Source organism: Hippocampus zosterae, chromosome 12 (assembly GCF_025434085.1).
Source record: "Hippocampus zosterae strain Florida chromosome 12, ASM2543408v3, whole genome shotgun sequence".
NCBI lineage: Eukaryota > Metazoa > Chordata > Actinopteri > Syngnathiformes > Syngnathidae > Hippocampus > Hippocampus zosterae.
Genome location: NC_067462.1, coordinates 18,441,697 through 18,461,865, shown reverse-complemented (window position 1 = coordinate 18,461,865; position 20,169 = coordinate 18,441,697). Strand labels below are relative to the sequence as shown.

The window sequence follows — 20,169 nt, the reverse complement described above, 5'->3', positions numbered from 1 at the left end:
AGAATGTACCTTGCACATGGCCAACAGCAGGCTTGATTTCTTTCCATAGCTTTGGAGAAAGCGCCACACAAGCGATCGTTCAGCTCAGTACCAAAAGGCCCACGGGCAAGTGTTTGGGACCACTGCTATATAGTACGCAACATTAAGTGCAATCTGACCAAAAAAAAAATATTCCCCAAACTTTGAGTTTCCGTTCAGAATCACTATTTATATAGCACACAACAACCTGTTTTTGTGTAAGTTATTGATTGCAAATCATGAATGCTACAGTGTTTTAAAAAGAACTCCATGAATGTTACATAATTTTGTAGATAAATGACTGAATTGAATTGAATTTTTATGCCAGGAAGACATTATTTGCTGGTTATTTTGTTTTCAGGCAGTAAATCATACTTGAAACAGGGTGCTCATGAATCAGGAGACTCCGACACAGAGTTACAATTTGATGATGATGATGATGATGATAATACAGCACCAGTTCTACAGGTTAGTATTGTATTTTTATCCTAAATGCATGTTGTTGTTTTTCCAAGAATGAACACATATTTTGGGATACTTGGGTTTTCATTGGAAAGACATATGCTACACTGCACCACTTTAGTCAGAGCTCTTGATAAATACCATGTTCTGCTTTCCCCCTTCTAATGAAACATCTATTTTACAGTTTGACTATGCAGCTCTTGCTGACAAGCTCTTAGAGGTGTCAATTCGAAGTAGCACACCCAGCCACAATAGAGAGAGGCTCTACAAAATCATCAAAGTGTAAGTTTTGTAGCCCCTCAGACAGTTTTGAAAGTATCATACTGTATCTGTTGTTGTGGTCCGTGTGATTTAAATATGGCAAAAAGAAAAGCCAAACCTTCCTGTCCTTATGTGGAAGAAGTAATTGCCCCTTGAAGCTAGTAATGGGTTGTGACGCCCTTGGCAGCAATAACTGAAATCAAGCATTTGCGATAATTTGTGGTCAGTCTTTGACGCTATGGAGGAATTTTGGCCCACTTTGGCAGATTTAATTCAACTATGCCACATTGGAGAGTTTCCCTTTTGAGGTCACGCCACAGCATCTCTATTGGATTCAAATCCGGACTTTGACTTGACCACTGCAAAATCTTACTTTATTTTCTTTTGTTTTTTGAGCCGTTCAGAGATGGACTTGCTGTTGTGTTACGGTTAGTTGTCTTTCTGCATGATCCAAGAGTGCTTGAGTTTGAGGGTGCAAACTAAACTGATGGTCGGACATCATCCTTCAGGATTTTCTAGTAGACAGCAGAATTCATTGTCCCATCAATCACAGCAAATTGACCTTGTCCTCAGATAGAAAAGCAGCCCCAGACCATCACATTGGCAACACCATGTTTTATTAATCAAATGCTATCATTTCTACCCCAAATGTAACAGGCCGCACAAATTCAATTTTTGATTCATCGGTCGACAGAATGTTTTTTCCAAAGGTTTTGAGGATCATCTTGATGTCTTTTGGCAAATGTGAGATGAGCCTTTGTGTTCTTTTTGGTCAACAGTGGTTTTCGCCTGGGAACTCTCCAGTGGATCCTATTTTTGGCCAGTGTCTTAAAATTTCAGTGGATCAGAGAGTTGTTCAGCAGATTGGGAAAAGAGTGATTTTTACGCCAGTCGAATGTAGTTTATGATATGCATTATCAGACCTCTTGTCTTTCAACATACTTTCTCTCTCTTTCATGGCAGGCTGCAGGATCTCAGTGAAGGTATTGTTATTTTTAAATTGCCTGATACGACACAATGTCTTTCTTGTTTATTTGTGTTATGTGACTCATCCTCTGCCTTTTTTTTCGGTTAGGTCTATTTCCTCAAGATGGCTATCCAGAGGAAGTCTCTACAGATGAGGATGATGAAATGTTTGCCAGCAGAAAGAAGATGAAGCGTGGATAGAATGCAAAGGAAACAGCTAAGAATCGTAAAGGACCTCTTTCTCACTTCAAAATGCAACTTTTCTGGTGAAGCAAGCCAAGCAACACAAGAGGAAGAAGCTTTCCAGTTCTACAATGATGATCTGCAGAGCCTAAAAAAAGTAGCACCAGAGAGCACACTAGAAGACCTGCTGCAAATGGACAGTAATATTGCAACCCATAACCAGGAATATGGAGAGACTGGTTTTGTCATTAAAGAGGAAGAGGAAGAGTGGGAAGATGCTGAAGAAAAAACACCTGAACCGAGGTCTCTGAGAGACAGTCTCAGCAGTATTACAGCACTCATTGAAGATGCTAAAGGCAGAAGAAACATGGAATGGCTGAGTACAGCACAAAAACTCAGAGACCTGATCCAAGAAGAACAAATGAAGTGTTGGGAAGCAAACGAGTATACATGACTTTTTTGACATGACTTCACGTAGCACACAAAGTGGAATAATTAATATACAAGAAATGTATGTTCATGTTAAAATAAGTCAAATAGGTTTATGCTCATACTTGTGCGCTATTGAAATAAAGAGTACATTTATGTTTTGTTTGTGTGTATGCGTGTGTGTGTGTGTGTGTTTACGTCAGATCAAATTTGCGATGTGTGATGTCACTCAACAATGACGACCTCCATGGAGACACAACCGTGAATGCCAATTTATTATGAATGAATATTTATATTATTACATTTAGTTAATTTGACATGGCTTCATGTAGCACACCATGATTTGCACTGAGTGTTGGAATACATACATGCTGCTATCTCCTTGCATTAATTAAATTATTTGGTGAAATTCATTAAATGCATTGGAGATAGTATATACCTTTATTTATATGAATAAAATTAATTATGAAGAAGGTTAGCTGGGGTTCAAATGTGTTGTAACAAACCAGAACAACAGTTTATCAGAATCAGCCGTCTTTGTTGTTTAAATTCCCCCCCAATGCATTGAGGGTGGACTGGGACAATCCATGTGGAATATTTCCGATTTCCCACTTTCATCGAGTGCAGCATACGAATGCTTAGGAAAGGGTGCATGGATAAAACCTTTAAATCTCCTTTCGCATAGGTCACTCATCTCCCGAGGCCTCTTTGGATTCTCGTTTTGCCTGAGTAATTTCCTTTCCGACCCTATCCAGATGAGATGATCTTGGAGGATAGGGTCATTCAAATTCTATCAATGCTTAGGAAAGGTGCCTGCTTGTAAACTTTAAGCCCCCGTTATTGTCAGAATTCTAACATTAAAGTTAGAACTCTGTCTTAATTCTCAAAATTCCTGACTTTAATGTGAGTAATGTGTCAGAATTCTGACATAAGTTAGAATTCTGAGAATAAAGTTAGAATTCTGAGACAAAAGTGGGAATCTTGCCAACCTTGGATTTTTTTCTTTATTGGCCCTAAATCTCTTCTGTACACTTGTTTGTCTGTTGACTGTTGATTGCAATGTATTATTTATATTTGTTCATATTTATATATGTCCTTTGTATTCAATTTTCACTGCCCTTGTTTTTAGCTTTGTGCTTTTTAATGCACCGGATATTTGCACTGTGGTTGAGGGGAAATAAATTTCATCTATGCTGGATGTTGTAAATAGAGCATGTTTTACAATAAAGCTGGCTTTTGACTTTGACTTTTTGACTTTTCAAAATAACCGAAAACAAGATACAGGAACATACATCCGTGCCTGTGATGGCAATGTGTGATGTCATCTGTCTGCGACGAAATGAAGGAAAGTGCGCCTGAGCAGCACCGCTCCACGTGAATTAGTGTGAAAATGGCGGCCGTTCACGATCCAGAGATTCAACTGGCACAAAAGTTAGCCTCAAACGAAAAGCCCATTCGAACAAAAGCATTAAAAAAGCTAAAGAAGTATATAAATGTCAGATCACAGAAACTGACGGGTAAGTAACTCGCGTTTAGTGCTCTTATGTGCATTTATAACGGTGCTCGGAACATTCACAAATACGAATTAATAGCATTGCCTTGTGTTTTGAACGTTACATATCACTATATGGACACTTTTTGTGTCCAAGCTCAGTTTTTAATTAAATTCCATCCTTCGAAACTAAACAATGTTTTACAGTACGGTAAGTGGGTTCAGATTTAAAAGGTTAAGTTACACTATCCACAATTAACATTGTATACATCAGCAACGTCGTGCTAACTAAAACGCTTATTGTTAAAAAAAAAAAAGCCAAATGTAATGTTAATGTCAGGAAACTACGAGCAGTTATCAAAATTCACATGCACATTTCTACCTATGCCCACGTAAACCTCTGTGGATATCAAAAATCGCTACACTATCATAGATTTTATGGACATTAAGCTATCAGGAGGCTCACTGTTGAGAATAAGCTTAACGTGTCTTAATGTTTGACAACTTATCGCCACCCAAATTAACACTTAAATCCACTTCAACCTCTGAAAATAAGTAATAGTCTCTTTGTTTAGGATTTTATGAGCATTAATAATAATAATAATACATTTTAATTGAGCTTTTTCTTGCCCATAGGCGTTCACTATAGGGCATAATGCTTAACGCGGCTTGATGTTCTCTCTATTCTCTACCAAAATTCATGGGCACATGTCTGCCACAGTGTCTGAAAATATAAAAAAAAATCTGGCCGATATTTGAGATCTTGTAGACATTAATGTCTTCCTCTCCTCTCTGTGTGAATTAAGTTTAATGTTGAGGAAGGCGCTTAATGTCTGCATGCTGTCCTAAGTTACGCCTGCTTTTCCTTTATATAAGCAGCCTGTCCGCACATCAATCAGTCAAATGCAGTGCAGCTACTCCACATCATTCACAGAATTTGGAACTTGGTTCATACACAAAGTGCCCCACATTATTAGGCGTTCCTTCCATTTTGGAGGACATGTAAGAGTTTTGAATGTGCCTTGTAGTCATGAAAATATGGTAACGTTGCAGACATCTATACTTAAGGTTTGAAATTCAGATATCACTATCTGCCGTTTCGACCAGTGTCAAATCTGTTACCGATACTGTGCATGAACATTCTGATTGGAAATTTTACCAGTGGTGACAAAAGTCCAATTCAAGAGCCTTGATTTTATTTTTTTTAAATGCTTGCATTTTTTTTCTGCCTCAGGTAAGAGTTTAGTTGGTATGCACTATTTGAATAAGAATAAGAAAACCTATAATTGTCTCACAATGGAGAAAATCCCAATTTACAGCAGCAAAGTTATAAAGGAAGAAAGTAGAACAAAATATAGGAGCTGCTATAAAGGCAGCCACTTTTGCGGCGCCATCTTGAAGTCATAATAACAAAATACAATACAATACAATACATGCTGATTTATATAGCGCTTTCACAACAGCGGCAGCTGTAACAAAGCGCTTTACAAAACAGTTAACATGAAGTAAAATAATAAACACAACACAACATAAAACACGGACAGTCATGCAGTTCTAACTACAATACAACACATAAGATTGTCTGTGTCTAATGTGTCTTGTCTTGTTGCATGTTGTGAGAGGGAATGTAAAGGTATGTTGCACATACAGCACATTTGACAATAAAATTGTAGTTGACTCGATAAGACACAGTCGTGCAATCTTGACCACTTTTCCTGCATGCAGTTTGTTGTTTGATGCAGTTATAAATGAAAGAGGAGCTAATCAAAGTGTCCCATGTTTGGTTTGGGTTTGGGTTGTTTATTGAACATAAAACATATACAGTAATAATTTGACAGAAAATAAGGTAGATAAAAAAGTAAAAGAAAGAAATCAGTCTTCATTCAACACAGTTATGTTCAAGGGAGTAGGATGAAGTAAAAAAACTTATCTTGTCCTACCCCGTTATGTGTTTATATCTACTAAATCATTTTTATATCAATCAGAAAAGAAAAAGTAAGAAGAAGTCTCCATTAAGGCTCATACTTTACCCTTAACCGTGATATTTTCACAACTTTTGGTTTGTATCGGGATTATATACATCCTCACCCTGGCACTCTTGTGTCAATTTTCTCTTGTATTCATAATGGGTATTGCAATACCTTTCTCTATTTATCAACTTAGTTCTGATTTATCATTATATTTAATGTTTAGAATTTATCATTTTAACTCTGATTGGTGTAGGTTGTTTGTACTATTTTTTTGAATTTGTTTTTGAACTCAGCAAGCGATTTACTCATTTTTAGGTCCGTTTCGAGATTATTCCACAGATTAACACCTTTGCTAGATACACTTCTTTGCTTGATGTTTGTTCTTGTTTTGAGTTTTTTGAATAAGTTGGTACCTCTTAATTCATAGTTGCTTTCTCGAATTTCAAAAAACTTCTGAATGTTTTAGCAGAGCAGGTTATTGTGTGCTTTGTACATTAATTGGGCGATTTTAAAGTCAACCAGGTCATAAAATTTCATCGTATTTAATTTAATAAATAGTGGATTTGTGGGTTCCGTATAATTTGATCTATTAATAATTCGAATTGCTTTTTTTTGTAGTTTGAGAATAGGGAGTGTGTTTGTTTTGCAGGCATTTCCCCATATTTCCACACAGTAGGTCATGTATGGTAATAATAATGAAGTGTATAATGTGTACAAGGATCTCTTATTTAGCACTTCCTTGGTTTTGTAGAGGATCCCTACGGTCTTGGCTATTTTTCTTTTTACGTTATCGATATGTGGTTTCCAACATAGTTTTGAGTCTATTACTAATCCGAGAAACTTGGTTTCATACGCTCTTTCTATTTCAATTGAGTTTATCATAATTTTAGCTTGGTGTTTGATTGGTCTTGTGCCAAAAACAATTGACTTCGATTTTTTTCAGGTTGAGTGACAATTTATTTCTGTCGAACCAGTTTTTTAATTTGTTTAATTCGTTTTCTACGGTTGTCAGGAGCTGTTTCAGATTTATTCCAGAACAGTAGAAAGTTGTATCATCAGCCAATAGGACACATTTAAATAGTTTTGAGACCTTGCAGATATCATTTATATATAAGATGAATAGTTTTGGACCAAGCACTGACCCCTGAGGTACTCCGTGAGTGATTTTCAGTTGATTCGTTTTTTATTGTTGAGTTGCACGTACTGATATCTGTTTTCTAAATAACTTATCCATTTATAAGCTACACCTCTAATGCCATATCTTTCTAGTTTTTTTCAATAATATACTGTGATCTATTGTGTCAAAAGCTTTTTTTAGAACTAGGAAAACCCCAACAGCTTCCACAAACTCCATAACTGCCATTGAGGTGGTCCGTTTTTCCCTGAAGCCATATTGATTCTCACTTAACAGCGCATGCTTTTGTATAAAACTATCAAGTCTGCGAGAAAATAGTTTTTCTAATATTTTTGAAATGTGTACAAGGATCTCTTATTTAGCACTTCCTTGGTTTTGTAGAGGATCCCTACGGTCTTGGCTATTTTTCTTTTTACGTTATCGATATGTGGTTTCCAACATAGTTTTGAGTCTATTACTAATCCGAGAAACTTGGTTTCATACGCTCTTTCTATTTCAATTGAGTTTATCATAATTTTAGCTTGGTGTTTGATTGGTCTTGTGCCAAAAACAATTGACTTCGATTTTTTTCAGGTTGAGTGACAATTTATTTCTGTCGAACCAGTTTTTTAATTTGTTTAATTCGTTTTCTACGGTTGTCAGGAGCTGTTTCAGATTTATTCCAGAACAGTAGAAAGTTGTATCATCAGCCAATAGGACACATTTAAATAGTTTTGAGACCTTGCAGATATCATTTATATATAAGATGAATAGTTTTGGACCAAGCACTGACCCCTGAGGTACTCCGTGAGTGATTTTCAGTTGATTCGTTTTTTATTGTTGAGTTGCACGTACTGATATCTGTTTTCTAAATAACTTATCCATTTATAAGCTACACCTCTAATGCCATATCTTTCTAGTTTTTTTCAATAATATACTGTGATCTATTGTGTCAAAAGCTTTTTTTAGAACTAGGAAAACCCCAACAGCTTCCACAAACTCCATAACTGCCATTGAGGTGGTCCGTTTTTCCCTGAAGCCATATTGATTCTCACTTAACAGCGCATGCTTTTGTATAAAACTATCAAGTCTGCGAGAAAATAGTTTTTCTAATATTTTTGAAAATTGTGGTAGTAGTGATATTGGTCTATAATTTGTAAACAGATGTTTTTCTCCACTTTTATAGATTGGAATAACTTTAGCAATTTTCATTTTTGATGGAAAGATACCAGCTTTGAATGACAGGTTGCATATGTGTGTGAAAGGTCGCACTACATATTCTATAATCTGCTTGATTATTGTCATATCAATATTAAAGCAATCAGTTGACTTTTTATTTTTAAAAGTTTTTATAATATTTGATACTTCTTCTTGTTTTACTGCAGTAAGGAACATCGTGGAGGAGTTTTTTTCTACGTATCTATCCACTTCAAACAGGTCTGTTGGGTCAGGAATTTGTTTTGCTAGGTTACTGCCGATGTTGACAAAATACTCATTAAATTCAGTTGCTATTTCTGCAGTTTTTTCCAAAATAGTATTTTTGCCTTTGATAAAATACTCTGGATAATCCATTTTTTTAGGACTATTTCTGATTACTTGGTTAAGTATTTTCCATATTTCTTGTGTGTTACCTTTATTCTGCTCTAATAGTGCATGATAATAATCTCTTTTACTGGTTCTTATAATATTTACTAGTTTATTTTTATAGGTCTTATATTTTTTTTCTGCTGCTTCAGTTCTGAATTTTAAAAACAATTTATATAAATTGTTTTTCTTTTTACATGCATTTTCTATGCCTTTCGTTATCCATGGCTTACTTGGGTCTTTATACTTTTTGGAAACTTTAGTTAATGGAAAATGTTTATCATATAAGGAGATTATGGTAGACTGAAATACTTCAAACGCTGTATTTGGGTCTTCGTTTGAGTAGACCTCGGTCCAGTTTTGTTTTTCTAGGTCTTGCTTAAAGGCATCGATGGAACTTTGGGTTCTTAGTCTTATTTCTGTTATACAATTTGTTGATTTAGCTTTTCTATCGAAATAATTATGAAAAACTGCAAAAACAGGCAAGTGGTCACTTATGTCATTAATGAGAAGTCCACTTTCCATTTTATGATCAATCTTATTTATAAATATGTTATCTATTAATATGGCCATGTCAACTGTTATTCTGCTAGGTTTCAGGATTACTGGGAAAAAGCTGTTGCTGTACATAGTATTTATGAAGTCAGTTGTTTTTTTGTGTCTATTTTTGTTTAATAAGTCAATGTTAAAGTCACCACATATTATTCGTGTTTTCTTATCGTTGTAGTAACTGAGCATATATGTTAGTTTTTTATTGAATGTGTCAATACATGTTCCTGGTGTCCTATAGATGCAACTTATGATGATATTTGATGCCTTTTTATTGTGTATTTCAATGGTTAGACATTCCATTAGGTTTTCTATTGTGTTTGTCAATCTCTCGATTTTACTGCATTTAAGTGCTTTGTCTACATATATTGCAACCCCCCCCCTCCTTTTTTGTTTTCTCTATTAGTTGCAAACATTTCATAACCTTCTATTTCCATTTCAGTTGTTTTATCTTCATCAAGCCAAGTTTCTGATATGGCAATTATTTTAAATTTATTGAATTGATGTAAATCTGCTTCAATTCTAAGCCGCAACTCTTGTATTATTACAGTAACATGCCATCAACCGGCTGTGAATGCCGGCTGTGAAACTTCAAAATTGACGGCTACCAATCAATAGCAGGACACTAGTTAGGCTTTTATTTTTAAATTGGCTTTTGCAGCACTTGGCGGCGTTACCGTCATAGAGGATGAACAATCGTTGTGGAGGTTGGCTTGACTTGTTTTTATCGATTGGAGGCCGACCTGATCCCAGGTTTATTGCCATCACATACTGTTGCTGCCTTCGAAAACACTTGTAATTGTGCGCTGCTTAGTGGGATGGGGAATTTCGGGGCTCGCAGCGTGTGCCCTGTTTCGACTAGCAACAAACTTCAGACTACTTTTCAAAGGCAGTTTAATGGGTCCTTCAAATGAAAAAAAACCCTAAGTTACGCATTTTACAATTTTTGTAATGATGTATTTTGTGTTATACAAACATTCTTTTTTTTTTTTTCAAACACTCAAAATGTTCAGAGGCATCTGTGCTATCCATACATATATAGTTTTTATTAGTTCTTTGGGATTTTTTTATTCTTTATTTTTTGCAAAAGGAAAAAAAAATTGTGTCTGGAGGTCCCAACCAAGCCCTACTAACAATCCCGACCGGACGTGTTCATGTAAAATGCATTGGTTTGAAGCCTCCTGCAAAGAGGCAAACTCATTTGCGATCCTCTGGCGCCACCTAAAAGTTGCACAATTGGAATGACCTCAACCCAACAATGTGGTATGCATACGTCTGTCCAAGCGAAAACAAAGCGATTGACGTAAAAATCGTGTGAAATGCATGTTTACACATTAGGTTTACGACGCTTTCAAAAATATGAATTTTAATGGGTCTCTATGGTGCAAAATATGTAAATTGTGAAGATTACGGAATCAAAACCTTTTTTATTATTGCTGTAATGCCTGAGAACTATCAGCCGGTGACGTCATGAAATTTAGGCCATTTTAGAACCCCCCCCATACGTTTCAGCTCTCACGTGTTTTTCCGAATGCCTTAGCCTTTGATTCAAAGACATAATTTTACATTTATCGCAAGCGGTGGACTTCGAGGGTTAATAGGTAAAAATAAATCTACACGCATTTGATTCTGACAACCTAACACTGTAGTAGTCCCTCCTGATCAATGTTTACTCAAATGTCCCCTTTCTTCTAGTTATGAGGTCTGTGTGTGAATAGCTTATTTGTTTTAAAATGGAGCGTGGTGAGTTACTTTCTGTATGAAATGTACGATCTAATGAAAGCTGCCTTCCTTGTCCTTGCTTTGTCCAAAAACAGCTGATATAATACTCGATTCGATTTGAAGGCAAGATGGCGCCCGAGTTGGCAGCCGTCTGCAAGTGCTCTCATGAGCTTTGCTTTTTTGTTGTTATTTTTGTGTTTGTTTTGTAACTTTGTGTTTGTTGTTATGTCGTGTGGACCTGATGTGGACTTTTTTCAGCATTTTTTGGCCACGACATTCATCAAGACTCTGTGCTTGGTGGTTGCGCCTTCTCGGCAGCATGGGTATACCAGCACTGTTTTTGACTGGGAGGAATATCAGCGCCATTTGACTGTCGTTGCTGGACAGTCCCGGGGCGCTTGTGTCTTGCGCCTGTAATGGGCAGCATTTTTCACAGCCCCACTTTGTTCAGCGGAGAGATTGGTGCTGTTGAACGGTCTGCGGCTGGATGGATGTAAGGCTTGAGGAGCCGACGATGAGAAGAGGGGACGTTAGCGCGTAGCGCCGATGCGGATGTGGAACTGGGAGTCGCGGCTTGGAATTGAAGTGGATTTGCATGTGACAGGAGATGTGAGCCAATCTCTTTTTCGTCACTGGACGCTACAGCTTCGTGTTTGCTTTCAAAACTTAGCTTGTAGCAGACGTGTGCACATTTTCAGCATGACGTCTCTGATCGACTGGTGAAAGGACACTTTGATCCTCTCCTCTTTCATCTATAACTGCTTGAGGCAACAAAGTGTATGCAGAAAAGTGGTGAAGATTGCACGACTGTCTGTGTCCCATGTGTTGTGTTATTTTTGTTATTTTGACTTCAAAATGGTGCCGCGTGAGTGGCTGCCTTTAGAGCAGCTCCTATATTTTGTTGTTCTACTTCTTCCTTTCATAACTTTGCAGCTGTGAATCGGGAATTTCTCCATTGCGAGTCTAATAAAGGTTTTCTTATCTTATTCACCAAGGCGCTCCTTTGGTTTTATTATTCTTTGTCCAGATGGCTTTACGAGTGAAGAAATGCTCAAGCTGTGGAAAGGTCTGTTCTACTGCTTGTGGATGCAGGACAAACCACTTTTACAGGTATTTCTTTATTTCTTTCGTCACGGCTTGTGGAACATTTTCAGGCTGAGCTGTGATTTGTCGCCAATCACTTCTTTGAGCTCTTCCCAAGGCGTTCCCAGGCTGTCCTGGTTCGCCCCAAGGAATTCCTACCTTTGGGACATGCCCGGAACACCTCACTAAGGAGGCGTCTAGGAGATGTATTTTGATGGACCGCTGGAGTCGCGGTGCAACCACTCGGTGACTGTAGACAGCGGCTGTCATGCGCAAAAACGTAATTTTTATGCCATTTGGGGGCAGGGATTGTTAAACTGGTCCTGAAATGGACCGGCCATTCAGGAATCCCACAATATTCCCTCTGGCCACCACGACCCTGCGTGCTGGGCTGAATTAATGGCACCCACTGCCATTTAATTGTTAAATATATTGAGCCTTTCTTGGATTGTTTCACTTTCTATTTGCTTAATTTGAGGCACAATGTTGTTCACAGGAGGAGCTTTCCAACTCTGTTTGCACACTGATTCACACCTTTCATGACATTGATGGACGTAAGTTGATCCTATGCTGGTGTAATTCCAAATACAAATTAAAATGTCAAAAGCCGGTGGTGAAAATTGTTTTCCACAGAACTATTATACCTGGAGAGCTCCCTTAAGACCTTCAAAAGAGAGTGGACTGGCATTGACAGACTACGAATGGACAAGTTTTTCCAGGTGTGTGTGCGTGCGCGCGCGTCCATGAATATATCACTTTTCTCCCCCTTATGGTGGCCCTTCTTTTCGTATTACAGCTGATCCGCTTCATGTTCAGACAAAGCTTTGAGATGCTGAAGAGAAACAATTGGGATAGCAGGTAATCCATAAAAACTGTCATGCGCAAATGGTACAGTACGTCATAACATAGGTTAAATATTTTACATAATGTCTTTTCTATTTTTTTTTTTTTTTTAGTGTGGTCTCAAGATTTCTGGAGCTCTTTGCAACAGAGCTCCTGAACAGTGGCAACGGTGCACCTGCTGGTCTGCAGTTTCATATCTTGGACCTTTACTTGACGGAATTAGGAGCTGTGGGTGCATCAGAGGTAAAGTTATGATCCAAACGGGTCATTTGGAGTATGGAGCGTAGATGGAGATTTGGGTACTTGTCCGTATTTATTTTATTGATCCTGTTGAATGCCTTTCACTTGACAAAAATAAACTGAAGAGAATTTAGATATGAAATTTTGATGTCTATCCACTCTAAATGCCAATATTATAGTTTGAGTGACACATCCATTATAGAGGATTCTGCAAAAGATTTTGAGGAAATATTAATAACTTATTGAAATAAAGAAATGTGATGGTCCTTTTCACATTTTTTCTCCGTAGCTCACTGCTGACCAGAACCTGAGATTCATCGAGCCATTCTGCAAAACGGCAGCCAAGACCAAGGAGTAAGTTCCTCTTAGCGTCCTTTTGTTTGATTTCATATCTGCAGGGAAGTATATTTTTTTAAATCTTCCACACCATTTTTAATGGTGTTGACTTAAAAAATATGTACTAAAAAGTACATTTTGTGTGAGTGTGTGTTTGTGTGTGAGTGCGTGTGTGTGCGCGCGGAGTGATAATATTACAGTTTAACCCCAGCCAGTCCCAGGGACTGGCTGATGAGAAAAGTGAGTCCCATTAGGCATTTCGAGAGTCCCAAATTTCGAATTCTTAAATGGTCTACTTATTCAATTGCATATGATAATAACACAAACAGCAACAATATACATTGCTAATAGGTTTATTTCTTATCAACAAATGCTGCAAAAATTTTAATAATTCAGGCATACGAGATTTGCTGAGAAATAGGTTCTTATTTCATTCCATAGTTTAGTCTTTGCGTTCATAAATTCTCCTCTCTTTACTCCGCTTCCAATGATGCAAGGCTTTCTCAAAGTCAACTTATCGCAAAAAACTATCCAACTTTAGCTGCTTCCTCCGTGATACCTCCGCAATAAACATTTGCAACACTTGTTCGCAACACTTGTTTTAACGATACAAAACTTGGCAATCATCTACTTTCCGCATATTGCAAGAACGACATGCGACATTACTTCATGCGAGATCAAAACAACAATGGTGGCGATTGTCAAACTGATCGTTGCGGGTGGGAAAAAAAGATGTACCGTAGCAGGCCTGAGGATTTAGGAAATTCACGTTTTTCGATTCCGTTGGATTACCCAATGGGAAACCATGGTAACTAATTTTGGGTTCCGTAAACGTTCATCATAGGAAGCCATTTTTCTATTTTGACTGATATTCATAATCAAGAATTCTGATACTCCAAAGTATAATGCTTCAAGGGTAAATGTTTGAAAACTATGCATTAACAATGAACATTATATCAGCAGCTGTGTACTCCAGGATTATTCAACGAAATAAATGGATCAAATTATGTTGTACTCATATGGCATCATGAATACAGCACACCACAAAATCAGAGTATTTTTTTCCAGTCTCACACCGCAAAGATTAATTTCCTGGTAATCATTAATACAGGTAAGTATTGCTGTGGCTTGACATCCTCTTCCCAAGACGATGCATGTGTAATCTACTATCAATTTGACGAAAGAATCTACCACGTGTCATCGTTAGTTCTACCGACAGCATATGACACCTTATGACAAATGTTTTATTCATAAAGTTACCACGCTACAACCAGTAAATTATAGAATAACCAAGACTGTTTCATAATACCGTATTTTCACGACTATAAGGCGCCATTAAAAGTCTTAAATTTTCTCCAAAATGGACAGGACGCCTTATGGTGCGGAGCGTCCTTTATATGCGCTGAGTTCCAAAATCTGACTGACTGCCGACACGCTGTTTATATAGAGAAAAGGCGGAAGTGACTGTGAAAGAAGTCGGCCAATCAGGGAAGGGTGGGCGTGTATATATACATATATGGAGAGGGAGAGAGGGAGAGAGAGGACAGACAAGCTAGTCCGCCAATGGTGAAGGGTGGGCGTGTAAGTGGACGCCTCAAGCCAGTACCAACACTTGTATAGAGTGTGGCAATGTGCATTGTTGCAAAACAACTCCGGTTTTGGTTTCTAAGAACCCCTGAAAATAAATTCGACAAAAAGACACGCCTACGAAGCTCAGTTCAAACTTAAAGCCACCGGTTATGCTTTTGGCATGCGTGCCCATCTCACAGCAGCGGTGAAAAAACAAGTCAAGCAAATGAGCGTGCCGTTATTCCCGGAGGCTTGACTAAAGAACTCCAACCGCTGGACATTGGCATCAACCGGGCGTTCAAAGTATAGTTGCAAACGGCTTGGGAACAATGGATGATCGGTGGCAAACACAACTTTACAAAGAGTGAGAGGCAGCACTTGGCGAGTTACGCCACAATACGCAACAACGAGAGGGAACGCGGCGTTTTTGATGGATTACGGTACTTGCACAATTGTTCAATTCTTTCTACACACACGCGCTGCCACCATGTTTCGCTCTGTTCTTTACTTTCAAATGTGGGAAAGCTTCACACGAGGGAAATGTTGACTTTGCTGTTGCTACTCCTTCTTTCCGCTCGGCAATGCCTAGCAACTCACACTAGCATGTGATGCATTCAATGACAACTGAGATGTGCAGTCCTCTGCTTCTGATACAGAGGATGAGGACTTAGATGGATTTCTGGGTGATGATTGATCGAAAAACGTGAGAACATTGTACGATGGCTAAATAAAATACACCCGAACTCAGTTCTGCTTTCGTTGCCTTTTTAAAAACGTGTTTTTATCTTATCTGTATGTCTTGGCATGCCACCGTATGCTTCAAGCTAACGTGTTGGAGTGCGCGCATGCATGCCGTATGTTTAAGCTGGCGTATGTTTTACCACTGTAAAACTGCGGCCATTAGTACGATGCGTCCTGTGTATGTGTAAAATACAGAAATGTCACCCATTAATGAGACTGCGGCCATTAGTACGATGCGTCGAATAGTCGTGAAAATACGGTATTTTTGTGAACGTCAAACGTGTAAGCGTCACTTGCTCGTGTAAGAAACCCGAAAGGAGTCAAGTGGCGTATTCGGGTGTGCTCAGTTTGGTCGAAAACCGGTTTTCAGTTCTAACCTGAGGTGTAAAAATCTCAAATTTTCTGGTCGAAATCCGAAAGCCGGGGTTTGACTGTACTTTGGTCAGATTGAAGTTATTTCTGTGATCACTGAGGGTTATTCTTTCATTAACAGAGGGGTAACAATAATTTTACGTATATGAAAACGTTTTGTCAGTCTTGAATACCCCATAACCCAGCGGAATATGTTTACTTCAAATGTGGTAGAATTATCGGGCCTTTGAATATGTTTTCATTTCAATGGCTTGAAAGTGTATTCATCTAATTTGCCAGACAATCATACAACTTTTGACCTTAACATTGAATAACGTCACCAAAGCAAAATATCTCCAATTTGGATGTCAGTGTTCAAGAGGATTTGGCTGGCGTCCTGGTCGTGTAATATTACAGGCAACACATCCTTTATTGATCATACTAGTTTTAGGAGCGTCACTGATGAATGGCAGCGAAATTCTGTCTTGATCTGAAGCTTCCTGCTTGCTTTGTAATATTTGCCATCCACTGATCGACCATTCTCTTTAATTGACCGTCTCACCAGTCGGACACTTTTCCGAGCGATCTGCAACAGCATCTTCAACACAATTATTGACCAGGCTCCCTATGCCATTGAGGATCTGATGAGGGAGCTGAAAGAAGCAGAGTCCTCTGATTCAGGCCAGTCCTCTGATGATGAAGAGGACCCCGTGAAGCAGATTAACGGTACATTTTCACAAAAATGGGAAGAGTTTGTTGTTTAATTTTTCCACAAACACAATATTAATCGTAATACCATGTTTAGACTAATGAGGCTGCATAATGCATATTGTTTTAAAGAACATTTTTGAGTTGATTTTCCTTTCAAAGTGTCAACGTAATGATTTTGAAGTTAGCACTTTGCAAAATGGACGGATGGATGGATGAACGAATCCATCCTACATACGGTGTTTGATATTTTGGTGGCCGCATTGCTAGGTCATAGCGACTAAACCGCTCATCTTTAGGTGGGCAGGATGTGCAAATCCGCTGGCATTAACATGCTTTCCACATCATCACTTCAGTAATACTTGTTCAGCTGATTCAACTGGATTGTCGTCATGCCCGTTTTTGAGAATGTACCTTGCACATGGCCAACAGCAGGCTTGATTTCTTTCCATAGCTTTGGAGAAAGCGCCACACAAGCGATCGTTCAGCTCAGTACCAAAAGGCCCACGGGCAAGTGTTTGGGACCACTGCTATATAGTACGCAACATTAAGTGCAATCTGACCAAAAAAAAAATATTCCCCAAACTTTGAGTTTCCGTTCAGAATCACTATTTATATAGCACACAACAACCTGTTTTTGTGTAAGTTATTGATTGCAAATCATGAATGCTACAGTGTTTTAAAAAGAACTCCATGAATGTTACATAATTTTGTAGATAAATGACTGAATTGAATTGAATTTTTATGCCAGGAAGACATTATTTGCTGGTTATTTTGTTTTCAGGCAGTAAATCATACTTGAAACAGGGTGCTCATGAATCAGGAGACTCCGACACAGAGTTACAATTTGATGATGATGATGATGATGATAATACAGCACCAGTTCTACAGGTTAGTATTGTATTTTTATCCTAAATGCATGTTGTTGTTTTTCCAAGAATGAACACATATTTTGGGATACTTGGGTTTTCATTGGAAAGACATATGCTACACTGCACCACTTTAGTCAGAGCTCTTGATAAATACCATGTTCTGCTTTCCCCCTTCTAATGAAACATCTATTTTACAGTTTGACTATGCAGCTCTTGCTGACAAGCTCTTAGAGGTGTCAATTCGAAGTAGCACACCCAGCCACAATAGAGAGAGGCTCTACAAAATCATCAAAGTGTAAGTTTTGTAGCCCCTCAGACAGTTTTGAAAGTATCATACTGTATCTGTTGTTGTGGTCCGTGTGATTTAAATATGGCAAAAAGAAAAGCCAAACCTTCCTGTCCTTATGTGGAAGAAGTAATTGCCCCTTGAAGCTAGTAATGGGTTGTGACGCCCTTGGCAGCAATAACTGAAATCAAGCATTTGCGATAATTTGTGGTCAGTCTTTGACGCTATGGAGGAATTTTGGCCCACTTTGGCAGATTTAATTCAACTATGCCACATTGGAGAGTTTCCCTTTTGAGGTCACGCCACAGCATCTCTATTGGATTCAAATCCGGACTTTGACTTGACCACTGCAAAATCTTACTTTATTTTCTTTTGTTTTTTGAGCCGTTCAGAGATGGACTTGCTGTTGTGTTACGGTTAGTTGTCTTTCTGCATGATCCAAGAGTGCTTGAGTTTGAGGGTGCAAACTAAACTGATGGTCGGACATCATCCTTCAGGATTTTCTAGTAGACAGCAGAATTCATTGTCCCATCAATCACAGCAAATTGACCTTGTCCTCAGATAGAAAAGCAGCCCCAGACCATCACATTGGCAACACCATGTTTTATTAATCAAATGCTATCATTTCTACCCCAAATGTAACAGGCCGCACAAATTCAATTTTTGATTCATCGGTCGACAGAATGTTTTTTCCAAAGGTTTTGAGGATCATCTTGATGTCTTTTGGCAAATGTGAGATGAGCCTTTGTGTTCTTTTTGGTCAACAGTGGTTTTCGCCTGGGAACTCTCCAGTGGATCCTATTTTTGGCCAGTGTCTTAAAATTTCAGTGGATCAGAGAGTTGTTCAGCAGATTGGGAAAAGAGTGATTTTTACGCCAGTCGAATGTAGTTTATGATATGCATTATCAGACCTCTTGTCTTTCAACATACTTTCTCTCTCTTTCATGGCAGGCTGCAGGATCTCAGTGAAGGTATTGTTATTTTTAAATTGCCTGATACGACACAATGTCTTTCTTGTTTATTTGTGTTATGTGACTCATCCTCTGCCTTTTTTTTCGGTTAGGTCTATTTCCTCAAGATGGCTATCCAGAGGAAGTCTCTACAGATGAGGATGATGAAATGTTTGCCAGCAGAAAGAAGATGAAGCGTGGATAGAATGCAAAGGAAACAGCTAAGAATCGTAAAGGACCTCTTTCTCACTTCAAAATGCAACTTTTCTGGTGAAGCAAGCCAAGCAACACAAGAGGAAGAAGCTTTCCAGTTCTACAATGATGATCTGCAGAGCCTAAAAAAAGTAGCACCAGAGAGCACACTAGAAGACCTGCTGCAAATGGACAGTAATATTGCAACCCATAACCAGGAATATGGAGAGACTGGTTTTGTCATTAAAGAGGAAGAGGAAGAGTGGGAAGATGCTGAAGAAAAAACACCTGAACCGAGGTCTCTGAGAGACAGTCTCAGCAGTATTACAGCACTCATTGAAGATGCTAAAGGCAGAAGAAACATGGAATGGCTGAGTACAGCACAAAAACTCAGAGACCTGATCCAAGAAGAACAAATGAAGTGTTGGGAAGCAAACGAGTATACATGACTTTTTTGACATGACTTCACGTAGCACACAAAGTGGAATAATTAATATACAAGAAATGTATGTTCATGTTAAAATAAGTCAAATAGGTTTATGCTCATACTTGTGCGCTATTGAAATAAAGAGTACATTTATGTTTTGTTTGTGTGTATGCGTGTGTGTGTGTGTGTGTTTACGTCAGATCAAATTTGCGATGTGTGATGTCACTCAACAATGACGACCTCCATGGAGACACAACCGTGAATGCCAATTTATTATGAATGAATATTTATATTATTACATTTAGTTAATTTGACATGGCTTCATGTAGCACACCATGATTTGCACTGAGTGTTGGAATACATACATGCTGCTATCTCCTTGCATTAATTAAATTATTTGGTGAAATTCATTAAATGCATTGGAGATAGTATATACCTTTATTTATATGAATAAAATTAATTATGAAGAAGGTTAGCTGGGGTTCAAATGTGTTGTAACAAACCAGAACAACAGTTTATCAGAATCAGCCGTCTTTGTTGTTTAAATTCCCCCCCAATGCATTGAGGGTGGACTGGGACAATCCATGTGGAATATTTCCGATTTCCCACTTTCATCGAGTGCAGCATACGAATGCTTAGGAAAGGGTGCATGGATAAAACCTTTAAATCTCCTTTCGCATAGGTCACTCATCTCCCGAGGCCTCTTTGGATTCTCGTTTTGCCTGAGTAATTTCCTTTCCGACCCTATCCAGATGAGATGATCTTGGAGGATAGGGTCATTCAAATTCTATCAATGCTTAGGAAAGGTGCCTGCTTGTAAA

The 20,169-nt window shown here is 38.3% G+C and overlaps 2 pseudogenes; one reads left to right on the top strand and one right to left on the bottom strand.

Annotated features, from left to right (window-relative positions):
* LOC127612044 (ribosomal RNA processing protein 1 homolog A-like) overlaps positions 1-20,169 on the bottom strand; it is a 189,444-nt pseudogene that overhangs the window by 126,041 nt on the left and 43,234 nt on the right.
* LOC127612110 (ribosomal RNA processing protein 1 homolog A-like) overlaps positions 3,674-20,169 on the top strand; it is a 162,840-nt pseudogene continuing 146,344 nt past the window's right edge.